Below are 16,367 nucleotides of genomic sequence, written 5' to 3'. Positions count from 1 at the left end.
AATCAAATGCCAACAAATTGTGTATTGTCATTTATTTTTACCTTTTGCCACCCCTTTTTGAAAATATATGTAGCGCTTTTGTAACATATTCTGCTATAAACAACACACCTTACAGCCTTATTAGCATAATCGGAACCTTTCTGATTTTTATATTCACGAAAGAATGAAAAAACCCGAGAAAGTCAAAACTTCGTATATCTCGGGATTTTAACGAGACCAGTCTAACACTCGTGAAAATCGAGAGAGGAGTTTAAATGGAAAACGTAAGTAAAAGTTTTTGTTTCTTATATTGGCAAGCTTTTAAATTATTTAAAGTTGCAGAACAATTGTTTCTTAATGTGAAGTCGAAGTTTGGGGTGATTAGCCTTATCTCGTTAAATTTTGTTCAGCATGAAACAGTCTGAACAGCAATCCTCGATTTTGTCAACAATCTAAAACGTGCTAAGGAGTAGTCATTCGTCGGTAAGAACATACTTACTTACATTGTTAAACTACTCAAAAACTCTTTTAAAAGCATACAATGCATTAAGTCTAGTACACATGTTACAAAAATGTCGATAATTAATGGTCGTTGTGAAATTTGACTTGAAAGACATGTTTTATATAGTATGAAATGTGTATGCAGGTGTATTATAGTCAGTTTTTACACATATTGTTACGTAGCATACGTTAAAAAAATATTGTATGTTTTTCCTAGAATATTGAGTTTGTGTCAATCATGCTTTCAGTCATTTCCATACAGAATTTCCTCGACACGTACAATGTACACTGTACATGTGGTTTTGATATCTGTATCTCATTCAAACTGTTAACTTTATGTCTTATTTATCTATTAACGATGAGAGTGTTTATGATTCAAGGGCCTGCATTTGTTATGTAAATATAACATTATACGATTGAGAGTATGAGAGAGAGATAGACAGAGAGAGAGAGAGAGAGAGAGAGAGAGAGGGTGTGTGTGTGTGTGTGTGTGTGTGTGTGTGTGTGTGTGTGTGTAATTACAGTGTACATGTAATTGTTATTGATTGCCTTGCTTCCATGAACCATATATATATTTCAATAATGCCACATTGCACTAGAAATATTGCTGACAAAGATGTGGAGAGAGATCATGGAGAGAGAGAGAGAGAGAGAGAGAGAGAGAGAGAGAGAGAGAGAGAGAGAGAGAGAGAGAGAGAGAGAGAGAGAGTATGAAAAGCCATAACAAAGGACTATGTGCGGTATGGTCAAATATCTGCCCCCGATTTCAACCAATTTTTAAATAGTATCGTATAAAAATGAAATCTTCACAAATCATTGTAAAGAGGATGCCTATAACTTTAATCTTGATTTGAGTCATGATTGCTCACTCGCTGTTTATCTATGACGTCACTTAAATGCCCTAATTCCCGCAAATTTGCAAACAAATGAAGATATTCTCATTTTTGCTCTATATTTTGGATTCGGAAGTATAGAGCGCAGGTCTGCTCAAGTGCGATTTTAACATATGTTTTTCTTCAGATAGTTATTCATATTATACTAAAAAATGGTACTTGAGCAAGCCTGCGCTCGATGTTTCCCAGTCGAAAAACCATCGGAAAACACCCATATTTTGCTACAAAACATCAATTTATCAAAATAATGCAATATTCATGACGTCATTTCTACATGATGACGTCACTGTGGTGATAACCTTTTACACCTTTATTTTCAATATGATTTTAACTATCTTTCACCTTATTTTAAAGCTCTTTCTAAAACTTTGATTTTGGGGGGCAAAAATTGCATAAAACCGCACTTAGTCCTTTTATAGTTATATTTCATTTCCCACTTAATGAGTTGTTATAGCTGTTATCATGGTAATGTTTTGACCATGTCTCAGAAACTGCATGTGCCCATAAAAAAGTGTAATCTAGGACACACCCTTTTGTTTTGATAATGACAGCATTTAGCTTTGTAATGATAGCTAGTGTATCTTTTTTCTTCTAATCTACAGATTTACCTGCGGTTTCCAGATGATCTGAAGATCGGGATTATAGAAAATATTGTCAATTTGATATTGCTAATGACCCATGCAGTCATGTCTGCTGAAGCCCAGAAGGTACTTCTTTGTCATGTAATAAACTTACAACTTGTCTTCCATATGTACTGTAGATATATTTGGTTTAAGTTGATTGAAAGCCAAGCAAGGTCATCTAAATAGCTACAATGTCTTGTGTAAAAGGGAAAGGTTTATATGGGCATCTTGTTGCAAATCTGCTTGATTATCTGTATTTTAGGGGATGGGAACCTCTGAAAGGAATACCAGGAGTTTGAACATATTATAAACTTTAAGAGACGTGTTTTACACTCTCTGAGAAAATGGGATTTGCAGAAATCCCATGAATTTCTTATGCTGGAAATATGTTTTTCAGATTAGTTTTTGTTATTGACGCAATCATATTTTGGTGTACATATAATGTTGATAGTTGAAACTCATACAGACAATCATATGTTACATAAGTGTTACATAAGTGTTCATGACTTTGATCTTTGTTCAATATATTTAATATCTTTCTGTCCACTGGATATCTAAATATCTTTGAAGTTACACCATTGAAGTTACACATTCAATACATTTATCATGTGTGTGCAGAATTGATTGAGCCAGGTTTCCTGATGTTGTCATATAAGTGATACATTGTACTGCTTTAAAAAGTATATATCACTTGTGACTTACTGGTATATTAGTACATATTTCATTTGTAAAATCATTTGACAAATTTAAAGTGTTTTGTTGTACTGAAATGTTTTTATGGCTTTTAAAATTACTGAAAGTACATGCACATGATGCAACTATCTTTTGACGCTGTATATATAACAAAAAGAAACTGTCAGCTGGGTTTAAAATTAATGGCAAAATGATGTAATACATGTATGTACAATATTAGAAAAGATTACATTGTTAGTAATTGCACATTCCATAAATAACTTCATTGAATATGTACATGTAAGTATTTGATGAGTGCACAATGTTTGCAAAAGTTACATGTAATTCTCTTAACACTTTATGTTTATTCTATTTTAGTTTCCAGACCATGACATTAATGAATATTTCTTGAATGGAATGCATGAGGATTAGAATGGAACCTTATTCTGCCTTTTTACCAACTCACACCATCTTTTCAAGATTTATGGAGCCAACCACAGAAGAATTTGTTCTATACACATCATTCATAACATTCTTATTTATGTTGCATAACTTTAAATGTTACTGGATGAGTTGCGTTCACATACATTGTAATGAATACCAGCAAACTTTTTATCGAGTGCACTTACCGGTAATTTGTATTTTTCCTACCCATCCATCTAACATATGTTTTTATATAACATATTCATATACATGTAACATTTTTGGAAACAGCTATTTTTTTTAAATTGGAATTTAGCCTTACTATTTTATTCAAGTTTTTTTAAAGGGACTTGGACACGATCAAAATTTTGTTTTCAAGTTCTTTATGCATAAAATGATTTACTTGCACATTTTGAATAATTGACCATAATTTGAATGTTAGAAGTCAAGTTATAAGAGAGATACAGGGGTCAGAATTTATTGTTATGTAAACAAAGCTCGAGTCTTATGTTTGTTAACAAATAATATAAAGTATGAAATTACCAATTTTTTGAGAAAATGATTCATAGAAAAGAAGGTAAACTGATTTGATGTGATCATAAATGATATTATTAATAGAAAAAAGCAACATTTGAATTAAACTTACACCAATAAAACACATATGTAAATAATAACAAGACTTGCGCTTTGTTTACAAAACAAAAAATATTTAATTTTTTATCTTTCTTTTAACTCAGTATTTGACTTTCAAATTTTGACAAAGCATTAAAAATACCCATATCAACCATTCTAAATATTGAAAATGGAAATATAAAATTTTGAATTTTAAGCTCAAATCGTGTCTTAGTCCCTTGAATATACTCTTTTGTATACAAACGGAACAAAAAATACTTAGTTACAATGGGAAATAGACATAATATATATAAAAGTGTCTGATAAAAGGATAGGTCTTATTCTTGAACAGAAGAAATTGACAGAAAAATATTCAGTTTTAGCCATGAAATACAAATATTAATATTTGTTAAGAATATTTTTAAATCTAAATAAGTTATAAAAGGTTTTTTTCCCTTTATTCCAATGTTTGGAAACAAATCCAAAATATAATTAAAATTGCTGTACAGTATATCCTATTGATTCCTATAATATATCACTTTAGTTTCTTGAACAGCATGTTTATTACTTTTTTTTCTTAAAATGATGTATACAAGGTCATTAATTTATTTTCATTATATTCAACTAGATACAAATAGGCCTTCTGCAACCTTTTCATTGTTTAAATGGTATGGAGTTTTAATTACCTTTCATATGAAAAATGACATCTAAATCTTAAATTGCTTTACATTATATCCTATCCATCTAATGTATCACTTTATTTATGTTGAACTTCGTGTCTATTAGTATAATGATTTTTTTTAGAATGATGTGTGCAATTTCATTAATTTATTTTTCATTTTAAGAAAATTCATTTTAAAAAAGATCCCTTACAACCTGTGTATTTTTTTTTCAGTTTACATAACACAGTGTATTAAAGGCCGAACATTTTACAAACGCCCCCTTTTTTACCTGTACAAACTTCAAAATGATGCCGCTTGTCAATCAAGTTTGAAACAATAGCACCCAGTTTGATTGACGTGATCGTCCGAGCGTGATCTTGCCAGGTCCGCGGATTTCTGTTTACTAGCAATTAACAACGTTATCTTTGATATCTTCCGTCATGAATTAAAGGGGGTATAAATGAAAATTGATTTTTAAACATTACCAGTATTAAAATTGATTATGAAAAATAATTATTCAGTGATTGAAAATACGCACAATTTATATTTGAATTATGTTGAATGTGTGTGACCTAATAAATTCAACGAAAATGCATGGACAGCTCCAAAACATATAAAATTTTCTTTTTACAACAAACGTACAATATGCTACTAAAGCTATATTTACTGGTAAGAAGTTGGCGTATGTAAACGTCGTAGTAGTAGTAGTAGTAGTTTATTGGCGTATACATTACATACATTGCCATAGCATACAATTTAACAGTACTTTACAATAATTGTGGGTACAGGTGGAAGGCAGGTTATATAAATATATATAAAAGGTATAAAGTGGATGAAAAAATATCAAAAAGATTAACAAAGCAGTAGTTATATATAAACTTGATTTACGCTTATTCACGTCTGATGGTAAAGTTGTCCCTCTTATTAAAAGATTCGTACACATATTTACCCAGTTTTTTAACATAAATATAGAATCAGAATTGAGTAAATCAATAAATTTTGCCATACTTGGTCGTACATAGAAGTATTTCTTAATATATAATTTCCTTAACTCCGTGTAAAAATCACACACCAAAACAAAATGGTATTCATCTTCGACATTGTTTGATTTACAATATATACATTTCCTTTCATTAATATGACATTTTTTATCATATCTACCAGATTCGTTTCGTAGACGATGTGAAGATAATCTAAGTCTAATGTAGTTGTGTAGATTTATACATGTACCTACAAGCAATATACATTTAATATTCACCGGGTAAATGTACCAGCCTACTATATTTGATAAATAAATGTACTTCTTTCATGCCTTTTTCATGCCTTTTACTCATGGTTATATGTATTATTTATAATTAAAATACTTTGAAAACTTTTCTCAATTTATTTATTTTAATAAGATTAAGAAACGGACTATAGTTAATATACGTTTTCAAGAGTTGTCTCTCTTGGGGACAATAATGAATGCTCCCCAGGGTTCATGACCCTGAATATTGAGTAGGCTGTGAGGTGTGAACAATAAAACTGTAAACTAACTGTTAAACGCCACGACTTTATTTCGTAATTTATCGATTCATGACAACTTAAATGGCTTTAAACAATATATGAGATGTGTATTTTTCTTTGATACTAGTTATATTTCAAAATAATTGGAAGATTAGATCGAGCGATAGTCAGATGCCTGATTTATTTTTTAAACTAAAGGTCCTCTTTGGAATCGGAATAATGAGACTTGTACTTTTAAGAATCTTAAAAAAATATAACAAAAACTATTTCTAATGAATTAATTACATTGTAAAATTTTTCGTTTTAATTTTCGTTACCAAATTTTATGTTTTTCGTGTTTAGTTTTTATCCTTAGGCAACTCAATCGTGTCTTGTCCAAGCAAAATTATTGTTTTTAGCTTGATGAACTGTAAAAATGCATTCATTATAAAAGCAAACGCAATCTGAATATTAATATGACTATGATTATATAATACACAAATAAATAATATTTATTTTAGATAAAAAGGAAAACATGCAATAAGCATAGCTCAGTCTTTAAATTACAAGTATGCATACGACAAAAAATAAACTTTACTTTACTGGTCAGATTGAGGAGAATTACAAGGTTTGTTGATCGGAAATATTGTTGTCAATTAATCAGAAGTTTCAAATATTATTAACTTTCAAACGAGTTACAGACTTGAACAATTTGCATGGAGATTGTAAGACTGAACAATAGTTCTTTGTTGCAGAAGTTTCAGATGTGTACACTCTGAGTATACCTCTGCACCGTGTGCCCCCACAATAGATCATTTCATGTGCTTACGACTTTCCTAAATTTCCTTGAGATTGTTCAATGTATATTCCAATTTTACAATTAGATCCGTAAAGTAGAATATATGGAATGTCTCAATATTTTTGAACAGTCCTTTTAGTACTCGATGCGTCCACAGTATGATATTATGCGCAAAACAGTTTTGCTGTCATGCCACAAATCGACTTTACTTTGAAAATGATTCAAACAAATTCTAGAGACTCTGAACAAAAATTCAAAGTACATCAAAATTGAATCCAAGTCAACGGAATATGGTTTGTTAAAGGGTATATAACACAAAGCGTCATTTAACGCATTTTGAAAAATAAGTATAAAAATCAAAGTGAGTAATTTTCAAAGAAAGTTTTTTTTACGGCCGGTAATAATAGAAGAAATTTAGTCAACAACAATTAACAGAGGGTTATTTAAAATCATGATTAACTAACTGTCCTTTCACAGATAGTATTTAAAAGGTAAGAACAACGATGATCATTCCATTGACCATTGAGACATACAGCAACACAGTCCTCGTCGAGGTAGTTGTCGGGTTGCCCCCATTTTGCCATCCAGTTGGAGAATACCACATTTTCTTTGTTTGTCCACTGGAAATTACCCTCCTTAACTTGGTCACTGGCCCCGATCCACGCATCACAACAAAACCTATGGCTGCAAGTTTCTGTAAATATTAAGATATATAACATTGTTTCAACATTTGACCGTATTGTTTGGTTCGCAAGATGTAAACCTCTAATTAATATAAACATATATTACTTTAGTCCTTTAAAGGTAAAGAGGAGTTTTTAAATGTTTTTGACAGTCGTAATTATCTAATAAAATATAAAAATCAATGAACATACTGTGTGATCATGATTTGTAAAATTAATCTTTGATTTTTTTTTGTTCTTTTAATGACGATTGAAAAAATATATATGCTACAATTAAATGTAACATTAACGAAGCTTACTGGAGCTATTCAATGCTGGTTGTAATGTTTCTTTTATCCATTTGTTTTCATCCATTGTGTCTATTTGAACAAGGTATGCACCGATGCTGGCACAGCTTTCCTGTCAACAATGCAAAACGTTTCACTTTGTTTTCTATGACTGTGTATTTCTTTTTTTCTATCATTCTTTAGTTTATTTTTAAACAAATAAGAAAATGTGTTTATATATATATAAAATCCAAAATGGGTAAAGTTAATCCACACAAGTAATAAATAACAAAAAATAACAGAAAGCCGATTCAAAACTCTACCGGTTTCATTATAATCTTTTCCTTTCTTTCTGTTATTTTTTATTATATATATATATATATATATATATATATATATATATATATATATATATATATATATATATATATATATATAATAATGGAATATTATGATGATTAATAATTAATATTTTTTAATTCTCCATACCTCTTAATTCGGTATGTTAAAGTAGTTAAAGGGACTTGGGCCCGATTTGACTTAAACTTTTCAATTTTTATTTTTCCATTTTCAATGTTTATACTAATTAATAAAGAAGTTTTTAATCTAAAAATTTGAAAGTCAAATATCAAATTCTTTGTTATGTAAATAAAGCTCGAATTTTGTCATTTTTTACATATGTGTTGTATTGGTGTAAGTTTTAATCAAATGTATCTTTCTTTTGTTGATACTAGTATTTACCAAGATATTGAGTTATTTTAATTTTTTTTTACATATCATTTTGTCTAAGAAATGGTAATTCTCTACATAGCATTTTTTGTATACAACTATAAGACGCAAGCTTTGTTTACATAACAACCAATTCTTACGTCTGTATCTCGCTTGTAACTTTAACATTCAATATTTTGGTCAATTATTTAAAATGCACCAGTAAACAATTTTATACATAAAAAATAAATAAATAATTTTGACCCCTATTCGTGTCCAAGTCCATTTAAAGAATAAGGAATCATTTTTTGAGTATTATGAGAGGATAATTTTGATCGGGGCGTGGTCAAGTCTAATAAAGCCCGAAGGGTTTTATGATAGATTCGACCGTGCTCCGACCGAAGTTATCACCTCATAATGCTAGTATTCAAAGAACAATTCCGTATTACTTATATTTATATCATTATTTCCAATTTCTGCACTTTCAAAACAATATTTTAAAAGCAGTATTTTTTCATGTAGCATATGCTATGTATTACCACGCAGTGTAGCCAATACCGTTTTCGATTATGCTATAAGACACGCTATGCCGTTCAGTCACCTTTCAGTTACCTTTCAGCTACCTTTCAGTTATTGTAGCGTTTTGCAGCAATGTTGGTTTGGTAACAATATAACTCATTTTACGTTAAGTAATTTCAAATTCTATAAAATTGTATATGTATATATAAAACTGGTGTCATTGCACACTTAAAAAACCTTACTCCTTACGTATAACCATAACTTAATTGTTACCTTTGCGTCTGCCCATGTTATTTTCAAGTCCAAGTACGTATAACAATGAGTGTTGTAAAGATGCCATCCCGAACCGCAAACTGTAAGTGATAATGATTATAACTAAACATGATATAAGAATGAAATACGTTTTCAACATATTAACGATAATATGCCACGTATATTAGGGAAAGAAAATCAGAGTTTTTCACACAAAAGTTGTAAGGCTGTATGGTCCAATTGCTTCTATGACTAAATTCATTGGATTTCTTATATTCTTATTATTACATTTTTTTCAAAAACATAACGGAACTAAAGAAAGACTATACATTCGTGTAAGTCTATATACAGGGATACAAAAAAATGAAGGCATGATTAAAGTTTAAGTTTGCTCGATCCGATATTATTCTGCGTTTGGTTTTTGGTCACGTGATACGGATCATATTAGACGCTCATTTCTTTGATTCTGTGACAATTTTTTCTGTATTTCAAAAATTCCGAAACATTCTTTAACATGGGTATGAGTAAAGCTTGTTCCTATTGATTGTATATATGTTAACATTCTGATTATTTTGATGATTTCGACTAAATACTGTATATTTATATTGACCTTCCGGTGATTACGCAGTGAGCGATGATCACCTTTATATACCTGTGTTTATACCTGTGTCCGACACTCGTCATGGCTGAGCAACTTCCTGACAGAACAATCAAACCGTTATACCTGAAGGACTCTGATCTACAGTGTTTTGGCGCTAATCAGGTAAGGGACTTTATGATAATGGAGCGTGTAATTGATGTGAATAGGAATTCCTTGCACTGCTTGCAATTAGACAAAAATCTGTGGCGTGTGTATGTAAAAAACCAAGGAAGCAGAAAAAATCTATACAAAACATATCTTTAATTTTTTTAGATACAAATCCTTACAGTTCAGAAAACCATGACCCCACTAGTACTGTAAATACTCTGAAAGTTTTGCCTTTGTAGGCCACCGTTATCTGCCGATGAATCGGCCGTCGTCAAGCTTCTTGATATGTTAGGAGCTTAGTTGAAAAGCAAAATACTGTATGAAAAAATAAGATAGCCGGTAACAAGCAAAAAGCATAATATTGAAATAGATTTATGTACATGTGGCATACGCTGTCTGTTATTTTACTAAGGTCTACCTAAAATTCAGCGAAAATTAGCTGAGATAGAGGGTATGCCAGGAACATCTGTAAAAAAGAATCCCGTTGTAAAGTTTGCAAAAAACCCGGTCACAAACCAGGCGACCCAAGTTGCACTTTCTTTCAAATTAAAAAAATTATCGCTCTCAATGAAACAAGTTAGAACCAAATTTTCTTTACAAAATAAAAAAAAATCAAACACCTAGAAGCTGATCTGGATTCTATTTATGATAAACAATCTAAAAGAGCACATATTAGATCCACTGCAAAATGGGTAGAAAAAGGAGGAAATACACCTTTATTATTCTTTAATTTAGAAAAGCATCATCAGTCATCAAACGTAATGCCGGGCAATGAGAAATAATACGGTTAACTTTAACAGAAAACGGCTAGATGCTGAAAATACGGCAGAGGTTTGAGGTAAGGTCCGGTTATGAATAAGATGGAATCCGTCTAACATACATATGCAAAGCGTTTTCCATGTACGCCTTTGATACCCCTAAGTACGGCTACATATTAACCGAAATACGTCTAAGTTCACCCTGAGTTCAGCCGGAAAACGGCCAACATTTTCGTACGGAGACTAAACTTTTAACTTCAAACAATGAAAAAATTCATAATACAAATGGAATTATGGAGAAAGTGTTTACGCTTAGCAGAGCTTATTTAAGGAGTAAGGAATCATTCTTTTAGTATTATGAGGTAGTAATAAGAAATTTTCGACGTTCGAAGAATGTATGGAAGCTTTAAATAGTATATTAATGATAGATAAATATAAAAGATTATTATGTAGCAGAATTTAGTTGCGCAGCACTGTTAAGTTCTACTTTGTGGTCGCGCCGACCAGAAAGTACGGAAAATGTTAAATGTGACATCATACAAAACAACAAGTCATCAAAAATGCTCAAAAATAAAATTATTCCCGATTGTTACATGTAGAAGACATTAAACTACATTAAAAACTACCTCTGCGTGTAACTTTGTAGTCAAATAAGTACAACAACGATAAATATAAACAACTGACTGATCGCGATGCACTTGTCGAAGTGACTTCATACTGTAAATTGTGACGCGTATTATGTGTAAAGAGAGGCAGATCAATCAACTTTTTAACATGGGAAAATGCATTTCATAAATGAAAGGAGCATAATCTTAATACAATTATTACACCAGTAAATCCTATTCATTATGCTTGGTTTGACCCAGCATGCGATTATTTTTTGGAGCGTGTATTATTTTTTTTCTAGAGTGTTTAATGTACAAGTGTGACGTGTTTGCCATCGGGAAGCCTATCTAAATCCACTTTTTACAAGGGCATACACTTAACAGATCATTACAATCTTTTGGGTATAAATTAAGGGAATATTTAGTTTATTAAAAAGTGCTGCTGCTTCGAAAAATCTATAGAATGAATTAATAAATACGTAAAATATTAAGCCAAGTCAAATACGTATATACATTTCAACAAGAGTTCATTTCTTTGATATTTATTCTAATAAAAGATGAGCTCTGTACGAAGCAACAGCACTTTTCAGAATCTACTAAATAAGTAGAATTTAATTATCATTTAAATTCTTAATTCAAATAAGGGTATGCCTGTGCAAAATTGAAATTTGTTAATGACCTCCGTTTGGTAGAATTATCAACACATATCACGTGATGGCAATTCAGGGGACCACACTTTGTGTCATACAAAGTAGCATTTACTATATAGTTTGTTTTAATACATGTATTCATTTAACACGAATAAATCTTTATTTTTATCTTTAAAAAATATATATTGTTTATATTTTCATATCACAAAATGTTTTATCAATTATTCAGTTCTGTTTAACAATTCCTTAACATACCATTCAAACTTTCATAAAGCTCCCATCCAATATCCACATGATCTCTGTTAAAACTTGTCTCGTTGAGAAGACTTTTCAGAAGATGACAAGTTTTTGACCCACTGTTATACAGAAATCCGGCACAAAATTTACAGCTTCCAGCACACTCGAACAAACTCAGGTCATTCTTTGTGTAGATGTAGTTATCATCACCAGTAATCGGCAGTAGATCTTTGAATTTATCATTTTTCTCAAAATACAAATTCACATTAAGCGAAATGATATCACCAATGAAAAAGAAAGACATAAAAACAGCGAAGCGTCCGGAAAAGACCCCTAACATAATGATAATAAAAAGAAATGTCCCGTTTCTGTGATGAAAGTCTACTAATCTACATATATGATGACAATCTTCTTACTGCGCATCTACAATAGTTTGTGGTTAAACCATTTATATAGCCGTTGACACTCCTAATCAATAAAGGCTGGATTTTCGATATTCGTGGTGGAGTACGAATCTCGTTACTGCTACTATAGTAGCATAATTTTGCCTTATACATGTCAATTTGCAAAAGAAGTTTTTCAACATGCAGAATAAATGGGTTTACATTTAAGATAACTAAGTTGACTTGCAAGTTAATGATTCTCTTAGAGAATCTGTTCTTCTGATACTTTTTTCTTTTAGAACAGAGCAAGATATTAAAATCCCATCGGTGTAGTCAAGGCTATAAAGCCCAAACAGTGCAATCAGAAATTGATGAGATTTTCACAAATGATTAGAAAACACTTTTGCAATACAAAGAGAAAACAGACAAAAGGAGGGCTCCACTTGGCATTATCTATCACCACATCCTAAAGAACCTGAACAGAATAATAAAAATAATTTGCTCATTCTTTACACTATCAAAAGAATGGCTAACCTTTTCTAGGATCCACTAATGGCTGCATTTAAACGCCCAAAGATTTTAAAGGACATAATAGTGAGAGGGAGATTAAGCAATCCATTACCCAATTGTGGCTTTAAAATTTCTTTAAGTACCAGACGCCTTTTGTGCATGCAATTTACAGTTTTATGGGCCCCTTTACAGGTCGTACCTACAAAATACTGGGCAATGCGTCTTGTCGCACAGACAACTGCATCTATTTTATCAGTTGCAAGGTTTGCTCTGAGCGATATGTTGGGGAAACAGGTGATCTCTGCAGGAGAGAGAGAGAGAGTGAGAGAGAGAGAGAGAGACAGAGAGAGAGAGAGAGAGCACTTCATAACTTAAAAAATGTGTGTTGGTTATTAAGAAGGAAATTACAAAAAATTTATATCAAATAGTTTCTAGCTGTGAAATAACAAACTTTTGGAGACATTCTTATATGACATCAAAATCTATATCAAATATTGATAATGGATATCACATAGAGAACAAGTGGCAAACAACATGTTTCAAGTGGAATAAAAAGCGTTCATCCATTACAATTTGCCGACCAATTCCCCATTCACTGGAAAAAACTTTTCCCTTTTTGTGAATAAAAATGATAAATAAAACATATACATCTCTCTAAAAGTTAGTTATTAATTGCTCATATTTCTAATCGTTTTGTGCATTATCATTGTTCATTCATGAATCATTGATTTGATGTTTATGTTTGATAAAATCGTCCTCTGGGAGTCTATTAGCATTATTCTGCTTTTTTTGACATCCAGAAAAACAAGACAGCATTATGAAGCCGCCAATAAAATCGTAAGTTCAGTTCATTAAAATATATTTGCTCTTCATAAAATAATAAAACACTATTCAGGTATTTTTGGTCCACAAAATAGAACGATAATTAGAGAGTGAACAATGGTGGCCAGCAATGAAAATCCCCCAGTATTTGAAAGAGGTGTATCATTTGTCATATACATTTTTAATGTTTATGTACAATAATACATTACAAACTAAAGCATTTCAAATGAAACCATCCTTAAGGTATATGTATTTAAAGGACCCTGACACGATTTGTGATGAACATTTTAGTTTTATTTTTTTTTTATGCATAGAATGGTTTACTTGTGCATTTTGAATGATTGACCTAAATTTGAATATTAGAAATCAAGTTCGAGTGAGAAACAAAATTAAGAATGCATTTTTATGTAAACAAAGCTCGGTTCTTATATTTGTTTACAAATAATGTAAAGTAAAGAAATTACCAGTTATTTGACCAATTGACTACTGTCAAAGAAGAGAAATTGATTCATTGTGTTTATTATATAATATTAACAACAAAAAAGCACCATTTAATTTAAACGCATACTAATATAACAGATATGTAAACAATGACAAAACAGATAAATTTAAACTCTGTATCTTGCAAGCAACTCAATATTTGACTTCATGCATCATTGATTCGATGTTTATGTTTGATAAAATCGTCCTTTGGGAGTTTATGAGCACTGTTCTGCTTTTTTTGTTTGATATCTAGAAAAACAAGCCGGCATTATGAAGCAACCAATAAACTCACAAGTTCAGTTCATTAAAATATATTTGCTCTTCATAAAATAATAAAAACACTATTCAGGTATTTTTGGTCCACAAAATAGAACGATATTTGGAGAGTTAACAATGGTGGCCAGCAATGTAAATCCCCCAGTATTTGAAAGAGGTGTATCATTTGTCATATACATTTTTAATGTTAATGTACAATAATACATTACAAACTAAAGCATTTCAAATGAAACCATCCTTAAGGTATATGTATTTAAAGGACCCTGACACGATTTGTGATGAACATTTTAGTTTTTATTTTTTTTATGCATAAAATGGTTAACTTGTGCATTTTGAATGATTGACCAAAATTATATTAGAAATCAAGTAACAAGTAAGATACAAAATTAAGAATGCATTTTTTATGTAAACAAAGCTCGATTCTTATATTTGTTTACAAATAATGTAAAGTAAAGAAATTAGCAGTTATTTGACAAATTGACAAATTGTCAAAGAAGAAGAATTAATTCATTGTGTTTATTATATAATATTATCAACAAAAAAAGCACCATTTAATTGAAACGCATACTAATATAACAGATTTGTAAACAATGACAAAACAGAGAATTTTAAACTCTGTATCTTGCAAACAACTTACTATTCGCGTTCAAATTTTGAAGACGCATTAACAGTACCCATATTAATCATTCTATAGACATAAAACAATAGCAAACTTACATTTGAAAATTAGGAGCTCAAATCATATTTAAGTCTCTTTAAATAAGTTCGAGTATCACAGGATGAATGACCATCTTTAAGTCCTCCTTAAAGATAGCTTAAAGGTGTTTAAAGGTAGCTTAAAGACGATCTTTAAGCCACCTTTAAGCTACCTTTAAGCTATATGTATTGCTTAAAGGTGGCTTAAAGAAAGCGTAAAGATGGCTTAAAGTCAGCTTAAAGACTATCTTTAAGTCACCTTTAAGCCACCTTTAAGGACAACTTATAGGTCCTTAATGTCCAAACTTCTTTAAGCCACCTTTAAGCCACCTTTAAGCTACCTTTAAGCCACCTTTAAGCCATTAAAAAAAAATTAATTCAATGTTGTGCTTAATTTCCAACAAAATGTATTAACTTTATGAAAGAAAAGGTATTAAAACGGTTTTTGTTCTAGAAAATAAAATGAAAAAAAAAAACACAAAAAAAAACCGTCCATGGCGAGAATTGAACCCGGGACCCTTAGTTTACTAGCATCACCACACATCCTCTGCGCCACGGCAACTTACATTTATGTAAGCGTTTTTATATCCTATATATCAGTGGATATTGAATTACTGTATTGAATGTGTTTACTTGAAAAGATTTTGACAAACCATTCAGTTTGTAACAATCAATTATATCTAATTTATAAATTACATGCATGCATGTATTTAGAATGAAATACGGAACTTGGTCTTCAGTGAACAAAAATATATTATACCTAAATGGAAACCGTTAGGTTCACTATAGTAGGCTTTCTGACATGTAGTTAATAAGTTTAAACCGAGTACATATACGTTCATCTTATTTATAGCTATAAAAATGTAAGAAAGAAAATGAAATCATTTCTTTTATTAAATGCATTGATACTATTAGGGTATTTGTTCAATTTCCCACAATTTCCAGGTTTTCATGATCGCGGCGCCGTTCCAATATGTTTAAATATTTACATGTAATTGTATGTACATGATTTATAAACTATCAATTCTATAACAAACAAAATTACCAATTACCGGTGACGTATTTACTGCATGTGGCAATTGCAAATGACTTGTACATACAATTGTATGATGTGCCAGGCCG

The 16,367-nt window shown here is 30.8% G+C and overlaps 1 protein-coding gene and 1 long non-coding RNA gene across 4 annotated transcripts in view; both read left to right on the top strand.

Annotated features, from left to right (window-relative positions):
* Positions 1 to 16,367, top strand: part of LOC117681968 (uncharacterized) — a 76,789-nt gene that overhangs the window by 44,192 nt on the left and 16,230 nt on the right. The window lies entirely within an intron of this gene.
* On the top strand, positions 109 to 5,741 carry LOC117681899 (uncharacterized). 3 transcript variants are annotated; one of them, XR_010712609.1, is made up of 4 exons: positions 109 to 263; positions 390 to 462; positions 1,976 to 2,080; positions 3,047 to 5,741. It is a non-coding gene; the product is annotated as an uncharacterized lncRNA (long non-coding RNA). The 3 variants fall into 3 exon arrangements; XR_010712607.1 differs by lacking the exon at positions 390 to 462; XR_010712608.1 differs by lacking the exon at positions 109 to 263 and having other exon boundaries at positions 273 to 462.

Source organism: Magallana gigas, chromosome 4 (assembly GCF_963853765.1).
Source record: "Magallana gigas chromosome 4, xbMagGiga1.1, whole genome shotgun sequence".
Classification (NCBI taxonomy): domain Eukaryota; kingdom Metazoa; phylum Mollusca; class Bivalvia; order Ostreida; family Ostreidae; genus Magallana; species Magallana gigas.
This window is presented reverse-complemented; position numbering and strand designations above follow the sequence as displayed.